The sequence below is a fragment of the Schistocerca piceifrons genome, chromosome 4, assembly GCF_021461385.2.
Source record: "Schistocerca piceifrons isolate TAMUIC-IGC-003096 chromosome 4, iqSchPice1.1, whole genome shotgun sequence".
Taxonomy (NCBI): Eukaryota; Metazoa; Arthropoda; class Insecta; order Orthoptera; family Acrididae; genus Schistocerca; species Schistocerca piceifrons.
In genome coordinates, this window is record NC_060141.1 from 808,021,368 (window position 1) to 808,038,431 (window position 17,064).

The window sequence follows — 17,064 nt, forward strand, 5'->3', positions numbered from 1 at the left end:
TAACACAGAAATTGCGTCGCTATTAGATACTATGGGTTCTATCTCATCTCCTTCTAAATTGAGTAACGTTTCTATGGAAACGACTGGATATTCTTTTGGGCCACGAGTTTCTCCTGTCCGATGCACTATTCCATCTTTAACGCATACCTCGCTCCCTCATAGTGACGAATTAACACAGAAATTGCGTCGCTACGAAATACTACGTGTTTTGTGACATCTCCTTCTAAATTGAGTAACGTTTCTATGGAAACGACTGGATATAATTTGGGCCACGAGTTTCTACTGTCTGATGCACTATTCCTTCTTTACTGCATCCCTCGCTCCCTGACATTGACTAATTAACACAGAAATTTGGTAGCTATGAAATACTATGTGTTCTGTGACATCCCCTTCTAAACTGAGTAACGTTTCTATGGAAACGACTGGATATTGTTTGGGCCACGAGTTTCTCCTGTCCGATGCACTATTCCTTCTTTACTGCATCCCTCGCTCCCTCACATGGACTAATTAACACAGCAATTGTGTCGCTATGAAATACTATGGGTTCTATGCATCTCCTACTTAATTGAGTAACTTTTCTATGGAAACGACAGGATATTCTTTTGGGCCACGAGTTTCTCCTGTCCGAAGCACTATTCCTCCTTTAACGCATCCTTCGCTCCCTCACATTGACGAATTAACACAGAAATTGCGTCGCTATGAGATACTATGGGTTCTATGTCATCTCCTGCTAAATTGAGTAACGTTTCTATGGAAACGACTGGATATTCTTTTGGGCCACGAGTTTCTCCTGTCCGATGCACTATTCCTTCTTTAACGCATCCCTCGCTCCCTCACATTAACGAATTAAAACAGACATTGCGTCGCTATGAAATACTATGGGTTCTATGCGTCTCCCTCTACATTGAGTAACGTTTCTATGGAAACGACTGGAAATTCTTTTGGGCCACGAGTTTCTCCTGTCCGATGCACTATTCCATCTTTAACGCATCCCTCGCTCCCACACAGTGACGAATTAACACAGAAATTGCGTCGCTACGAAATACTATGTGTTCTGTGACATCTCCTTCTAAATTGAGTAACGTTTCTATGGAAACGACTGGATATTATTTGGGCCTCGAGTTTCTCCTGTCCGATGCACTATTCCTTCTTTACTGCATCCTTCGCTCCCTCACATTGACTAATTAACACAGAAAATGTGTCGCTATGAAATACTATGTGTTCTATGCATCTCCTTCTAAATTGAGTAACGTTTCTATGGAAACGACCGGATATTCTTTTGGGCCAAGAGTTTTTCCTGTCCGATGCACTATTCCTTCTTTACTGCATCCCTCGCTCCCTCAAATTGACTAATTAACACAGAAATTGTGTCGCTATGAAATACTATGGGTTCTATGCATCTCCTTCTAAATTGAGGAACGTTTCTATGGAAACGACTGGATATTCTTTTGAGCCACGAGTTTCTCCTGTCCGATGCACTATTCCTCCTTTAACGCATCCCTCGCTCCCTCACATTGACGAATTAACACAGAAATTTGGTAGCTATGAAATATTATGTGTTCTGTGACATCCCCTTCTAAACTGAGTAACGTTTCTATGGAAACGACTGGATATTGTTTGGGCCACGAGTTTCTCCTGTCCGATGCACTATTCCTTCTTTACTGCATCCCTCGCTCCCTCACATGGACTAATTAACACAGCAATTGTGTCGCTATGAAATACTATGGGTTCTATGCATCTCCTACTTAATTGAGTAACTTTTCTATGGAAACGACAGGATATTCTTTTGGGCCACGAATTTCTCCTGTCCGATGCACTATTCCGTCTTTAACGCATCCCTCGCTCCCTCACATTGACGAAGTAACACATAAATTGCGTCGCTATGAAATACTATGGGTTCTATGCATCTCCTTCTAAATTGAGTAACGTTTCTATGGAAAGGACTGGTTATTCTTTTGGGCCACGAGTTTCTCCTGTCCGATGCACTATTCCTTCTATAACGCATCCCTCGCTTCCTCACATTGACAATTTAAAACACAAATTGCGTCGCTATGAAATACTATGGGTTCTATGCATCTCCATCTAAATTGAGTAACGTTTCTATGGAAACGATTGGATATTCTTTTGGGCCACGAGCTTCTCCTGTCCGAAGCACTATTCCTCCTTTAACGCATCCCTCGCTCCCTCACATTGACGAATTAACACAGAAATTGCGTCGCTATGAGATACTATGAGTTCTATATCATCTCCTTCTAAATTGAGTAACGTTTCTATGGAAACGACTGGATATTCTTTTGGGCCACGAGTTTCTCCTGTCCGATGCACTATTCCATCTTTAACGCATACCTCGCTCCCTCACAGTGACGAATTAACACAGAAATTGCGTCGCTACGAAATACTATGTGTTCTGTGACATCTCCTTCTAAATTGAGTAACTATTCTATGGAAACGACTGGATATAATTTGGGCCACGAGTTTCTACTGTCCGATGCACTATTCCTTCTTTACTGCATCCCTCGCTTCCTGACATTGACTAATTAACACAGAAATTTGGTAGCTATGAAATACTATGTGTTCTGTGACATCCCCTTCTAAACTGAGTAACGTTTCAATGGAAATCACTGGATATTGTTTGGGCCACGAGTTTCTCCTGTCCGATGCACTATTCCATCTTTAACGCATACCTCGCTCCCTCACAGTGACGAATTAACACAGAAATAGCGTCGCTATGAAATACTATGGGTTCTGTGACATCTCCTTCTAAATTGAGTAACGTTTCTATGGAAACGACTGGATATTATTTGGGCCTCGAGTTTCTCCTGTCCGATGCACTATTCCTTCTATAACGCATCCCTCGCTCCCTCACATTGACGAATTAACACAGAAATTGCGTCGCTATGAAATACTATGTGTTCAATGCATCTCCTTCTAAATTGAAAACGTTTCTATGGAAACGACTGGATATTCTTTTGGGCCACAAGTTTCTCCTATCCGATGCACTATTCCTTCTTTAACGCATCCCTCGCTCCCTCACATTGACGAATTAAAACAGAAATTGCGTCGCTATGAAATACTATGGGTTCTATGCATCTCCTTCTACATTGTGTGACGTTTCTATGTAAACGACTGTATATTCTTTTGGGCCACGAGTTTCTCCTGTCCGATGCACTATTCCTCCTTTAACGCATCCCTCGCTCCCTCACATTGCCGAATTAACACAGAAATTGCGTCGCTATGAAATACTTTGGTTTCTATGACATCTCCTTCTAAATTGAGCAACGTTTCTATGGAAACGACTGGATATTCTTTTAGGCCACGAGTTTCTCCAGTCCGATGCACTATTCCATCTTTAACGCATCCCTCGCTCCCTCACATTGCCGAATTAACACAGAAATTGCGTCGCTATGCAATACTATGTGTTCTAAACATCTCCTTCTAAATTGAGTAACGTTTCTATGGATACGACTGGATATTCTTTTGGGCCTCGACTTTCTCCTGTCCGATGCACTATTCCTTCTTTACTGCATCCCTCGCTCCCTCACATTGACTAATTAACACAGAAAATGTGTCGCTATGAAATACTATGGGTTCTATGCATCTCCTTCTAAATTGAGTAACGTTTCTATGGAAACGACTGGATATTCTTTTGGGCCAAGAGTTTTTCCTGTCCGATGCACTATTCCTTCTTTACTGCATCCCTCGCTCCCTCAAATTGACTAATTAACACAGAAATTGTGTCGCTATGAAATACTATGGGTTCTATGCATCTCCTTCTAAATTGAGGAACGTTTCTATGGAAACGACTGGATATTCTTTTGAGCCATGAGTTTCTCCTGTCCGATGCACTATTCCTCCTTTAACGAATCCCTCGCTCCCTCACATTGACGAATTAACACAGAAATTTGGTAGCTATGAAATACTATGTGTTCTGTGACATCCCCTTCTAAACTGAGTAACGTTTCTATGGAAACGACTGGATATTGTTCGGGACACGAGTTTCTCCTGTCCGATGCACTATTCCTTCTTTACTGCATCCCTCGCTCCCTCACATGGACTAATTAACACAGCAATTGTGTCGCTATGAAATACTATGGGTTCTATGCATCTCCTACTTAATTGAGTAACATTTCTATGGAAACGAGAGGATATTCTTTTGGGCCACGAATTTCTCCTGTCCGGTGCACTATTCCGTCTTTAACGCATCCCTCGCACCCTAACATTGACGAATTAACACAGAAATTGCGTCGCTATGAAATACTATGGGTTCTATGCATCTCCTTCTAAATTGAGTAACGTTTCTATGGAAAGGACTGGATATTCTTTTGGGCCACGAGCTTCTCCTGTCCGATGCACTATTCCTTCTTCAACGCATCCCTCGCTCCCTCACATTGACAATTTAAAACAGAAATTGCGTCGCTATGAAATACTATGGGTTCTATGCATCTCCATCTAAATTGAGTAACGTTTCTATGGAAACGATTGGATATTCTTCTGGGCCACGAGCTTCTCCTGTCCGAAGCACTACTCCTCCTTTAACGCATCCCTCGCTCCCTCACATTGACGAATTAACACAGAAATTGCGTCGCTATTAGATACTATGGGTTCTATCTCATCTCCTTCTAAATTGAGTAACGTTTCTATGGAAACGACTGGATATTCTTTTGGGCCACGAGTTTCTCCTGTCCGATGCACTATTCCATCTTTAACGCATACCTCGCTCCCTCACAGTGACGAATTAACACAGAAATTGCGTCGCTACGAAATACTACGTGTTTTGTGACATCTCCTTCTAAATTGAGTAACGTTTCTATGGAAACGACTGGATATAATTTGGGCCACGAGTTTCTACTGTCTGATGCACTATTCCTTCTTTACTGCATCCCTCGCTCCCTGACATTGACTAATTAACACAGAAATTTGGTAGCTATGAAATACTATGTGTTCTGTGACATCCCCTTCTAAACTGAGTAACGTTTCTATGGAAACGACTGGATATTGTTTGGGCCACGAGTTTCTCCTGTCCGATGCACTATTCCTTCTTTACTGCATCCCTCGCTCCCTCACATGGACTAATTAACACAGCAATTGTGTCGCTATGAAATACTATGGGTTCTATGCATCTCCTACTTAATTGAGTAACTTTTCTATGGAAACGACAGGATATTCTTTTGGGCCACGAGTTTCTCCTGTCCGAAGCACTATTCCTCCTTTAACGCATCCTTCGCTCCCTCACATTGACGAATTAACACAGAAATTACGTCGCTATGAGATACTATGGGTTCTATGTCATCTCCTGCTAAATTGAGTAACGTTTCTATGGAAACGACTGGATATTCTTTTGGGCCACGAGTTTCTCCTGTCCGATGCACTATTCCTTCTTTAACGCATCCCTCGCTCCCTCACATTAACGAATTAATACAGACATTGCGTCGCTATGAAATACTATGGGTTCTATGCGTCTCCCTCTACATTGAGTAACGTTTCTATGGAAACGACTGGAAATTCTTTTGGGCCACGAGTTTCTCCTGTCCGATGCACTATTCCATCTTTAACGCATCCCTCGCTCCCACACAGTGACGAATTAACACAGAAATTGCGTCGCTACGAAATACTATGTGTTCTGTGACATCTCCTTCTAAATTGAGTAACGTTTCTATGGAAACGACTGGATATTATTTGGGCCTCGAGTTTCTCCTGTCCGATGCACTATTCCTTCTTTACTGCATCCTTCGCTCCCTCACATTGACTAATTAACACAGAAAATGTGTCGCTATGAAATACTATGGGTTCTATGCATCTCCTTCTAAATTGAGTAACGTTTCTATGGAAACGACCGGATATTCTTTTGGGCCAAGAGTTTTTCCTGTCCGATGCACTATTCCTTCTTTACTGCATCCCTCGCTCCCTCAAATTGACTAATTAACACAGAAATTGTGTCGCTATGAAATACTATGGGTTCTATGCATCTCCTTCTAAATTGAGGAACGTTTCTATGGAAACGACTGGATATTCTTTTGAGCCACGAGTTTCTCCTGTCCGATGCACTATTCCTCCTTTAACGCATCCCTCGCTCCCTCACATTGACGAATTAACACAGAAATTTGGTAGCTATGAAATATTATGTGTTCTGTGACATCCCCTTCTAAACTGAGTAACGTTTCTATGGAAACGACTGGATATTGTTTGGGCCACGAGTTTCTCCTGTCCGATGCACTATTCCTTCTTTACTGCATCCCTCGCTCCCTCACATGGACTAATTAACACAGCAATTGTGTCGCTATGAAATACTATGGGTTCTATGCATCTCCTACTTAATTGAGTAACTTTTCTATGGAAACGACAGGATATTCTTTTGGGCCACGAATTTCTCCTGTCCGATGCACTATTCCGTCTTTAACGCATCCCTCGCTCCCTCACATTGACGAAGTAACACATAAATTGCGTCGCTATGAAATACTATGGGTTCTATGCATCTCCTTCTAAATTGAGTAACGTTTCTATGGAAAGGACTGGTTATTCTTTTGGGCCACGAGTTTCTCCTGTCCGATGCACTATTCCTTCTATAACGCATCCCTCGCTTCCTCACATTGACAATTTAAAACACAAATTGCGTCGCTATGAAATACTATGGGTTCTATGCATCTCCATCTAAATTGAGTAACGTTTCTATGGAAACGATTGGATATTCTTTTGGGCCACGAGCTTCTCCTGTCCGAAGCACTATTCCTCCTTTAACGCATCCCTCGCTCCCTCACATTGACGAATTAACACAGAAATTGCGTCGCTATGAGATACTATGAGTTCTATATCATCTCCTTCTAAATTGAGTAACGTTTCTATGGAAACGACTGGATATTCTTTTGGGCCACGAGTTTCTCCTGTCCGATGCACTATTCCATCTTTAACGCATACCTCGCTCCCTCACAGTGACGAATTAACACAGAAATTGCGTCGCTACGAAATACTATGTGTTCTGTGACATCTCCTTCTAAATTGAGTAACTATTCTATGGAAACGACTGGATATAATTTGGGCCACGAGTTTCTACTGTCCGATGCACTATTCCTTCTTTACTGCATCCCTCGCTTCCTGACATTGACTAATTAACACAGAAATTTGGTAGCTATGAAATACTATGTGTTCTGTGACATCCCCTTCTAAACTGAGTAACGTTTCAATGGAAATCACTGGATATTGTTTGGGCCACGAGTTTCTCCTGTCCGATGCACTATTCCATCTTTAACGCATACCTCGCTCCCTCACAGTGACGAATTAACACAGAAATAGCGTCGCTATGAAATACTATGGGTTCTGTGACATCTCCTTCTAAATTGAGTAACGTTTCTATGGAAACGACTGGATATTATTTGGGCCTCGAGTTTCTCCTGTCCGATGCACTATTCCTTCTATAACGCATCCCTCGCTCCCTCACATTGACGAATTAACACAGAAATTGCGTCGCTATGAAATACTATGTGTTCAATGCATCTCCTTCTAAATTGAAAACGTTTCTATGGAAACGACTGGATATTCTTTTGGGCCACAAGTTTCTCCTATCCGATGCACTATTCCTTCTTTAACGCATCCCTCGCTCCCTCACATTGACGAATTAAAACAGAAATTGCGTCGCTATGAAATACTATGGGTTCTATGCATCTCCTTCTACATTGTGTGACGTTTCTATGTAAACGACTGTATATTCTTTTGGGCCACGAGTTTCTCCTGTCCGATGCACTATTCCTCCTTTAACGCATCCCTCGCTCCCTCACATTGCCGAATTAACACAGAAATTGCGTCGCTATGAAATACTTTGGGTTCTATGACATCTCCTTCTAAATTGAGCAACGTTTCTATGGAAACGACTGGATATTCTTTTAGGCCACGAGTTTCTCCAGTCCGATGCACTATTCCATCTTTAACGCATCCCTCGCTCCCTCACATTGCCGAATTAACACAGAAATTGCGTCGCTATGCAATACTATGTGTTCTATACATCTCCTTCTAAATTGAGTAACGTTTCTATGGATACGACTGGATATTCTTTTGGGCCACGAGTTTCTCCTGTCCGATGCACTATTCCTTCTTTACTCCATCGCTCGCTCCCTCACATTGACTTATTAACACAGAGATTGTGTCGCTATGAAATACTATGGGTTCTATGAATCTCCTTCTATTTTGAGTAACGTTTCTATGGAAACGACTGGATATTTTTTGGGCCACGAGTTTCTCCAGTCCGATGCACTATCCCTCCTTTAACGCATCCCTCGCTCCCTCACATTGATGAATTAACACAGAAATTGCCTCGCTATGAAATACTATGGGTTCTGTGACATCTCCTTCTAAATTGAGTAACGTTTCTATGGAAACGACTGGATATGCTTTTGGGAAACGAGTTTCTCCAGTCCGATGCACTATTCCTTCTCTAACGCATCCCTCGCTCCCTCACATTGACTAATTAACACGGAAATTGCGTCGCTATGAAATACTATGGGTTCTTTGACATCTCCTTTTAAATTGAGTAACGTTTCTATGGAAACGACTGGATTTTCTTTTGGGCCACGAGTTACTCCTGTCCGATACACTATTCGCTCTTTATTGCATCCCTCGCTCCCTCACTTTGACTAATTAACACAGAAATTGTGTCGCTATGAAATACTATGTGTTCTATGCATCTCCTTCTAAATTGAGTAACGTTTCTGTGCAAACGACTGGATATTCTTTTGGGCCACGAGTTTCTCCTGCCCGATGCACTATTCCTCCTTTAACGCATCCCTCGCTCACTCACATTGACGAATTCACACAGAAATTGCGTCGCTATGAAATACTATGGGTTCTATGACATCTTCTTCTAAATTGAGTAACGTTTCTATGGAAACGACTGGATATTCTTTTGGGCCAGGAGTTTCTCCTGTCCGATGCACTATTCCTTCCTTTCTGCATCCCTTGCTCCCTTACATTGACTAATTAACACAGAAATTGTGTCGCTATGAATTACTATGGGTTCTATGCATCTCCTTCTAAATTGAGTAACGTTTCTATGGAAAGGACTGGATATTCTTTTGGGCCACGAGTTTCTCCTGTCCGATGCACTATTCCTTCTATAACGCATCCCTCGCTCCCTCACATTGACAATTTAAAACACAAATTGCGTCGCTATGAAATACTATGGGTTCTATGCATCTCCATCTAAATTGAGTAACGTTTCTATGGAAACGATTGGATATTCTTTTGGGCCACGAGCTTCTCCTGTCCGAAGCACTATTCCTCCTTTAACGCATCCCTCGCTCCCTCACATTGACGAATTAACACAGAAATTGCGTCGCTATGAGATACTATGAGTTCTATATCATCTCCTTCTAAATTGAGTAACGTTTCTATGGAAACGACTGGATATTCTTTTGGGCCACGAGTTTCTCCTGTCCGATGCACTATTCCTTCTTTAACGCATACCTCGCTCCCTCACAGTGACGAATTAACACAGAAATTGCGTCGCTACGAAATACTATGTGTTCTGTGACATCTCCTTCTAAATTGAGTAACTATTCTATGGAAACGACTGGATATAATTTGGGCCACGAGTTTCTACTGTCCGATGCACTATTCCTTCTTTACTGCATCCCTCGCTCCCTCACATTGACTAATTAACACAGAAATTTGGTAGCTATGAAATACTATGTGTTCTGTGACATCCCCTTCTAAACTGAGTAACGTTTCTATGGAAATCACTGGATATTGTTTGGGCCACGAGTTTCTCCTGTCCGATGCACTATTCCTTCTTTACTGCATCCCTCGCTCCCTCACATGGACTAATTAACACAGCAATTGTGTCGCTATGAAATACTATGGGTTCTATGCATCTCCTACTTAATTGAGTAACTTTTCTATGGAAACGACAGGATATTCTTTTGGGCCCCGAGCTTTTCCTGTCCGAAGCACTATTCCTCCTTTAACGCATCCCTCGCTCCCTCACATTGACGAATTAACACAGAAATTGCGTCGCTATGAGATACTATGGGTTCTATGTCACCTCCTTCTAAATTGAGTAACGTTTCTATGGAAACGACTGGATATTCTTTTGCGCCGCGAGTTTCTCCTGTCCGATGCACTATTCCTTCTTTAACGCATCCCTCGCTCCCTCACATTAACGAATTAAAACAGAAATTGCGTCGCTATGAAATACTATGGGTTCTATGCGTCTCCTTCTACATTGAGTAACGTTTCTATGGAAACGACTGGAAATTCTTTTGGGCCACGAGTTTCTCCAGTCCGATGCACTATTCCTCCTTTAACGCATCCCTCGCTCCCTCACATTGAAGAATTAACACAGGAATTGCGTCGCTATGAAATACCATGGGTTCTATGCATCTCCTTCTAAATTGAGTAACGTTTCTATGGAAACGACTGGATTATTTTTGGGCCACGAGTTTCTCCAGTCCGATGCACTATTCCTCCTTTAACGCATCCCTCACTCCCTTACATTGACGAATTAACACAGAAATTGCGTCGCTATGAAATACTATGGGTTCTGTGACATCTCCTTCTAAATTGAGTAACGTTTCTATGGAAACGACTGGATATTATTTGGGCCTCGAGTTTCTCCTGTCCGATGCACTTTTCCTTCTATAACGCATCCCTCGCTCCCTATCACATTGACGAATTAACACAGAAATTGCGTCGCTATGAAATACTATGTGTTCAATGCATCTCCTTCTAAATAGAAAACGTTCCTATGGAAACGACTGGATATTCTTTTGGGCCACAAGTTTCTCTTATCCGATGCACTATTCCTTCTTTAACGCATCCCTCGCTCCCTCACATTGACGAATTAAAACAGAAATTGCGTCGCTATGAAATACTATGGGTTCTATGCATCTCCTTCTACATTGTGTGACGTTTCTATGTAAACGACTGTATATTCTTTTGGGCCACGAGTTTCTCCTGTCCGATGCACTATTCCTCCTTTAACGCATCCCTCGCTCCCTCACATTGACGAATTAACACAGAAATTGCGTCGCTATGAGATACTATGGTTTCTATGACATCTCCTTCTAGATTGAGTAACGTTTCTATGGAAACGACTGGATATTCTTTTAGGCCACGAGTTTCTCCAGTCCGATGCACTATTCCATCTCTAACGCATCCCTCGCTCCCTCACATTGCCGAATTAATACAGAAATTGCGTCGCTATGCAATACTATGGGTTCTATACATCTCCTTCTAAATTGAGTAACGTTTCTATGGATACGACTGGATATTCTTTTGGGCCACGAGTTTCTCCTGTCCGATGCACTATTCCTTTTTTACTCCATCGCTCGCTCCCTCACATTGACTTATAAACATAGAGATTGTGTCGCTATGAAATACTATGGGTTCTATGAATCTCCTTCTATTTTGAGTAACGTTTCTATGGAAACGACTGGATATTTTTTGGGCCACGAGTTTCTCCTGTCCGATTCACTATCCCTCCTTTAACGCATCCCTCGCTCCCTCACATTGATGAATTAACACAGAAATTGCCTCGCTATGAAATACTATGGGTTCTGTGACATCTCCTTCTAAATTGAGTAACGTTTCTATGGAAACGACTGGATATGCTTTATGGAAACGAGTTTCTCCTGTCCGATGCACTGTTCCTTCTCTAACGCATCCCTCGCTCCCTCACATTGACTAATTAACACGGAAATTGCGTCGCTATGAAATACTATGGGTTCTTTGACATCTCCTTTTAAACTGAGTAACGTTTCTATGGAAACGACTGGATTTTCTTTTGGGCCACGAGTTACTCCTGTCCGATACACTATTCGTTCTTTATTGCATCCCTCGCTCCCTCACTTTGACTAATTAACACAGAAATTGTGTCGCTATGAAATACTATGTGTTCTATGCATCTCCTTCTAAATTGAGTAACGTTTCTGTGCAAACGACTGGATATTCTTTTGGGCCACGAGTTTCTCCTGCCCGATGCACTATTCCTCCGTTAACGCATCCCTCGCTCACTCACATTGACGAATTCACACAGAAATTGCGTCGCTATGAAATACTATGGGTTCTATGACATCTTCTTCTAAATTGAGTAATGTTTCTATGGAAACGACTGGATATTCTTTTGGGCCAGGAGTTTCTCCTGTCCGATGCACTATTCCTTCCTTTCTGCATCCCTTGCTCCCTTACATTGACTAATTAACACAGAAATTGTGTCGCTATGAAATACTATGGGTTCTATGCATCTCCTTCTAAATAGAGTAACGTTTCTATGGAAACGACTGGATATTCTTTTGGGCCACGAGTTTCTCCTGTCCGATGCACTATTCCTTCTTTACTGCATCCCTCGCCCCCTCAAATTGAGTAATTAACACAGAAATTGTGTCGCTATGGAATACTATGGGTTCTATGCATCTCCTTCTAAATTGAGTAACGTTTCTATGGAAACGACTGGATATTCTTTTGAGCCACGAGTTTCTCCTGTCCGATGCACTATTCCTCCTTTAACGCATCCCTCGCTCCCTCACATTGGCGAATTAACACAGAAATGTGGTTGCTATGAAATACTATGTGTTCTGTGACATCCCCTTCTAAATTGAGTAACGTTTCTATGGAAACGACTGGATATTATTTGGGCCACGAGTTTCTCCTGTCCGATGCTCTATTCCTTCTTTACTGCATCCCTCGTTCCCTCACATGGACTAATTAACACAGCAATTGTGTCGCTATGAAATACTGTGGGTTCTATGCATCTCCTACTTAATTGAGTAACTTTTCTATGGAAACGACTGGATATTTTTTTGGGCCAAGAATTTCTCATGTCCGATGCACTATTCCGTCTTTAACGCATCCCTCGCTCCCTCACATTGACGAATTAACACAGAAATTGCGTCGCTATGAGATACTATGGGTTCTATCTCATCTCCTTCTAAATTGAGTAACGTTTCTATGGAAACGACTGGATATTCTTTTGGGCCACGAGTTTCTCCTGTCCGATGCACTATTCCATCTTTAACGCATCCCTCGCTCCCTCACAGTGACGAATTAACACAGAAATTGCGTCGCTACGAAATACTATGTGTTCTGTGACATCTCCTTCTAAATTGAGTAACGTTTATATGGAAACGACTGGATATTATTTGGGCCACGAGTTTCTACTGTCCGATGCACTATTCCTTCTTTACTGCATCCCTCGCTCCCTGACATTGACTAATTAACACAGAAATTGTGTCGCTATGAAATACTATGGCTTCTATGCATCTCCTTCTAAATTGAGTAACGTTTCTATGGAAACGACAGGATATTTTTTGGGCCACGAGTTTCTCCTGTCCGATGCACTATCCCTTTTTTAACGCATCCCTCGCTCCCTCACATTGACGAATTAACACAGAAATTGCGTCGCTATGAAGTACTATGGGTTCTATGCATCTCCTTCTAAATTGAGTAACGTTTCTATGGAAACGACTGGATATTCTTTTGGGCCACGAGTTTCTCCTGTCCGATGCACTATTCCTTCTTTAACGCATCCCTCGCTCCCTCACATTGACGAATTAACACAGAAATTGCGTCGCTATGAGATACTATGAGTTCTATATCATCTCCTTCTAAATTGAGTAACGTTTCTATGGAAACGACCGGATATTCTTTTGGGCCACGAGTTTCTCCTGTCCGATGCACTATTCCATCTTTAACGCATACCTCGCTCCCTCACAGTGACGAATTAACACAGAAATTGCGTCGCTACGAAATACTATGTGTTCTGTGACATCTCCTTCTAAATTGAGTAACTATTCTATGGAAACGACTGGATATAATTTGGGCCACGAGTTTCTACTGTCCGATGCACTATTCCTTCTTTACTGCATCCCTCGCTCCCTCACATTGACTAATTAACACAGAAATTTGGTAGCTATGAAATACTATGTGTTCTGTGACATCCCCTTCTAAACTGAGTAACGTTTCTATGGAAATCACTGGATATTGTTTGGGCCACGAGTTTCTCCTGTCCGATGCACTATTCCTTCTTTACTGCATCCCTCGCTCCCTCACATGGACTAATTAACACAGCAATTGTGTCGCTATGAAATACTATGGGTTCTATGCATCTCCTACTTAATTGAGTAACTTTTCTATGGAAACGACAGGATACTCTTTTGGGCCCCGAGCTTTTCCTGTCCGAAGCACTATTCCTCCTTTAACGCATCCCTCGCTCCCTCACATTGACGAATTAACACAGAAATTGCGTCGCTATGAGATACTATGGGTTCTATGTCACCTCCTTCTAAATTGAGTAACGTTTCTATGGAAACGACTGGATATTCTTTTGCGCCGCGAGTTTCTCCTGTCCGATGCACTATTCCTTCTTTAACGCATCCCTCGCTTCCTCACATTAACGAATTAAAACAGAAATTGCGTCGCTATGAAATACTATGGGTTCTATGCGTCTCCTTCTACATTGAGTAACGTTTCTATGGAAACGACTGGAAATTCTTTTGGGCCACGAGTTTCTCCAGTCCGATGCACTATTCCTCCTTTAACGCATCCCTCGCTCCCTCACATTGAAGAATTAACACAGGAATTGCGTCGCTATGAAATACCATGGGTTCTATGCATCTCCTTCTAAATTGAGTAACGTTTCTATGGAAACGACTGGATTATTTTTGGGGCCACGAGTTTCTCCAGTCCGATGCACTATTCCTCCTTTAACGCATCCCTCACTCCCTTACATTGACGAATTAACACAGAAATTGCGTCGCTATGAAATACTATGGGTTCTGTGACATCTCCTTCTAAATTGAGTAACGTTTCTATGGAAACGACTGGATATTATTTGGGCCTCGAGTTTCTCCTGTCCGATGCACTTTTCCTTCTATAACGCATCCCTCGCTCCCTATCACATTGACGAATTAACACAGAAATTGCGTCGCTATGAAATACTATGTGTTCAATGCATCTCCTTCTAAATAGAAAACGTTCCTATGGAAACGACTGGATATTCTTTTGGGCCACAAGTTTCTCCTATCCGATGCACTATTCCTTCTTTAACGCATCCCTCGCTCCCTCACATTGACGAATTAAAACAGAAATTGCGTCGCTATGAAATACTATGGGTTCTATGCATCTCCTTCTACATTGTGTGACGTTTCTATGTAAACGACTGTATATTCTTTTGGGCCACGAGTTTCTCCTGTCCGATGCACTATTCCTCCTTTAACGCATCCCTCGCTCCCTCACATTGACGAATTAACACAGAAATTGCGTCGCTATGAGATACTATGGTTTCTATGACATCTCCTTCTAGATTGAGTAACGTTTCTATGGAAACGACTGGATATTCTTTTAGGCCACGAGTTTCTCCAGTCCGATGCACTATTCCATCTCTAACGCATCCCTCGCTCCCTCACATTGCCGAATTAATACAGAAATTGCGTCGCTATGCAATACTATGGGTTCTATACATCTCCTTCTAAATTGAGTAACGTTTCTATGGATACGACTGGATATTCTTTTGGGCCACGAGTTTCTCCTGTCCGATGCACTATTCCTTTTTTACTCCATCGCTCGCTCCCTCACATTGACTTATAAACATAGAGATTGTGTCGCTATGAAATACTATGGGTTCTATGAATCTCCTTCTATTTTGAGTAACGTTTCTATGGAAACGACTGGATATTTTTTGGGCCACGAGTTTCTCCTGTCCGATTCACTATCCCTCCTTTAACGCATCCCTCGCTCCCTCACATTGATGAATTAACACAGAAATTGCCTCGCTATGAAATACTATGGGTTCTGTGACATCTCCTTCTAAATTGAGTAACGTTTCTATGGAAACGACTGGATATGCTTTATGGAAACGAGTTTCTCCTGTCCGATGCACTGTTCCTTCTCTAACGCATCCCTCGCTCCCTCACATTGACTAATTAACACGGAAATTGCGTCGCTATGAAATACTATGGGTTCTTTGACATCTCCTTTTAAATTGAGTAACGTTTCTATGGAAACGACTGGATTTTCTTTTGGGCCACGAGTTACTCCTGTCCGATACACTATTCGTTCTTTATTGCATCCCTCGCTCCCTCACTTTGACTAATTAACACAGAAATTGTGTCGCTATGAAATACTATGTGTTCTATGCATCTCCTTCTAAATTGAGTAACGTTTCTGTGCAAACGACTGGATATTCTTTTGGGCCACGAGTTTCTCCTGCCCGATGCACTATTCCTCCGTTAACGCATCCCTCGCTCACTCACATTGACGAATTCACACAGAAATTGCGTCGCTATGAAATACTATGGGTTCTATGACATCTTCTTCTAAATTGAGTAATGTTTCTATGGAAACGACTGGATATTCTTTTGGGCCAGGAGTTTCTCCTGTCCGATGCACTATTCCTTCCTTTCTGCATCCCTTGCTCCCTTACATTGACTAATTAACACAGAAATTGTGTCGCTATGAAATACTATGGGTTCTATGCATCTCCTTCTAAATAGAGTAACGTTTCTATGGAAACGACAGGATATTCTTTTGGGCCACGAGTTTCTCCTGTCCGATGCACTATTCCTTCTTTACTGCATCCCTCGCCCCCTCAAATTGAGTAATTAACACAGAAATTGTGTCGCTATGGAATACTATGGGTTCTATGCATCTCCTTCTAAATTGAGTAACGTTTCTATGGAAACGACTGGATATTCTTTTGAGCCACGAGTTTCTCCTGTCCGATGCACTATTCCTCCTTTAACGCATCCCTCGCTCCCTCACATTGGCGAATTAACACAGAAATGTGGTTGCTATGAAATACTATGTGTTCTGTGACATCCCCTTCTAAATTGAGTAACGTTTCTATGGAAACGACTGGATATTATTTGGGCCACGAGTTTCTCCTGTCCGATGCTCTATTCCTTCTTTACTGCATCCGTCGTTCCCTCACATGGACTAATTAACACAGCAATTGTGTCGCTATGAAATACTGTGGGTTCTATGCATCTCCTACTTAATTGAGTAACTTTTCTATGGAAACGACTGGATATTCTTTTGGGCCAAGAATTTCTCATGTCCGATGCACTATTCCGTCTTTAACGCATC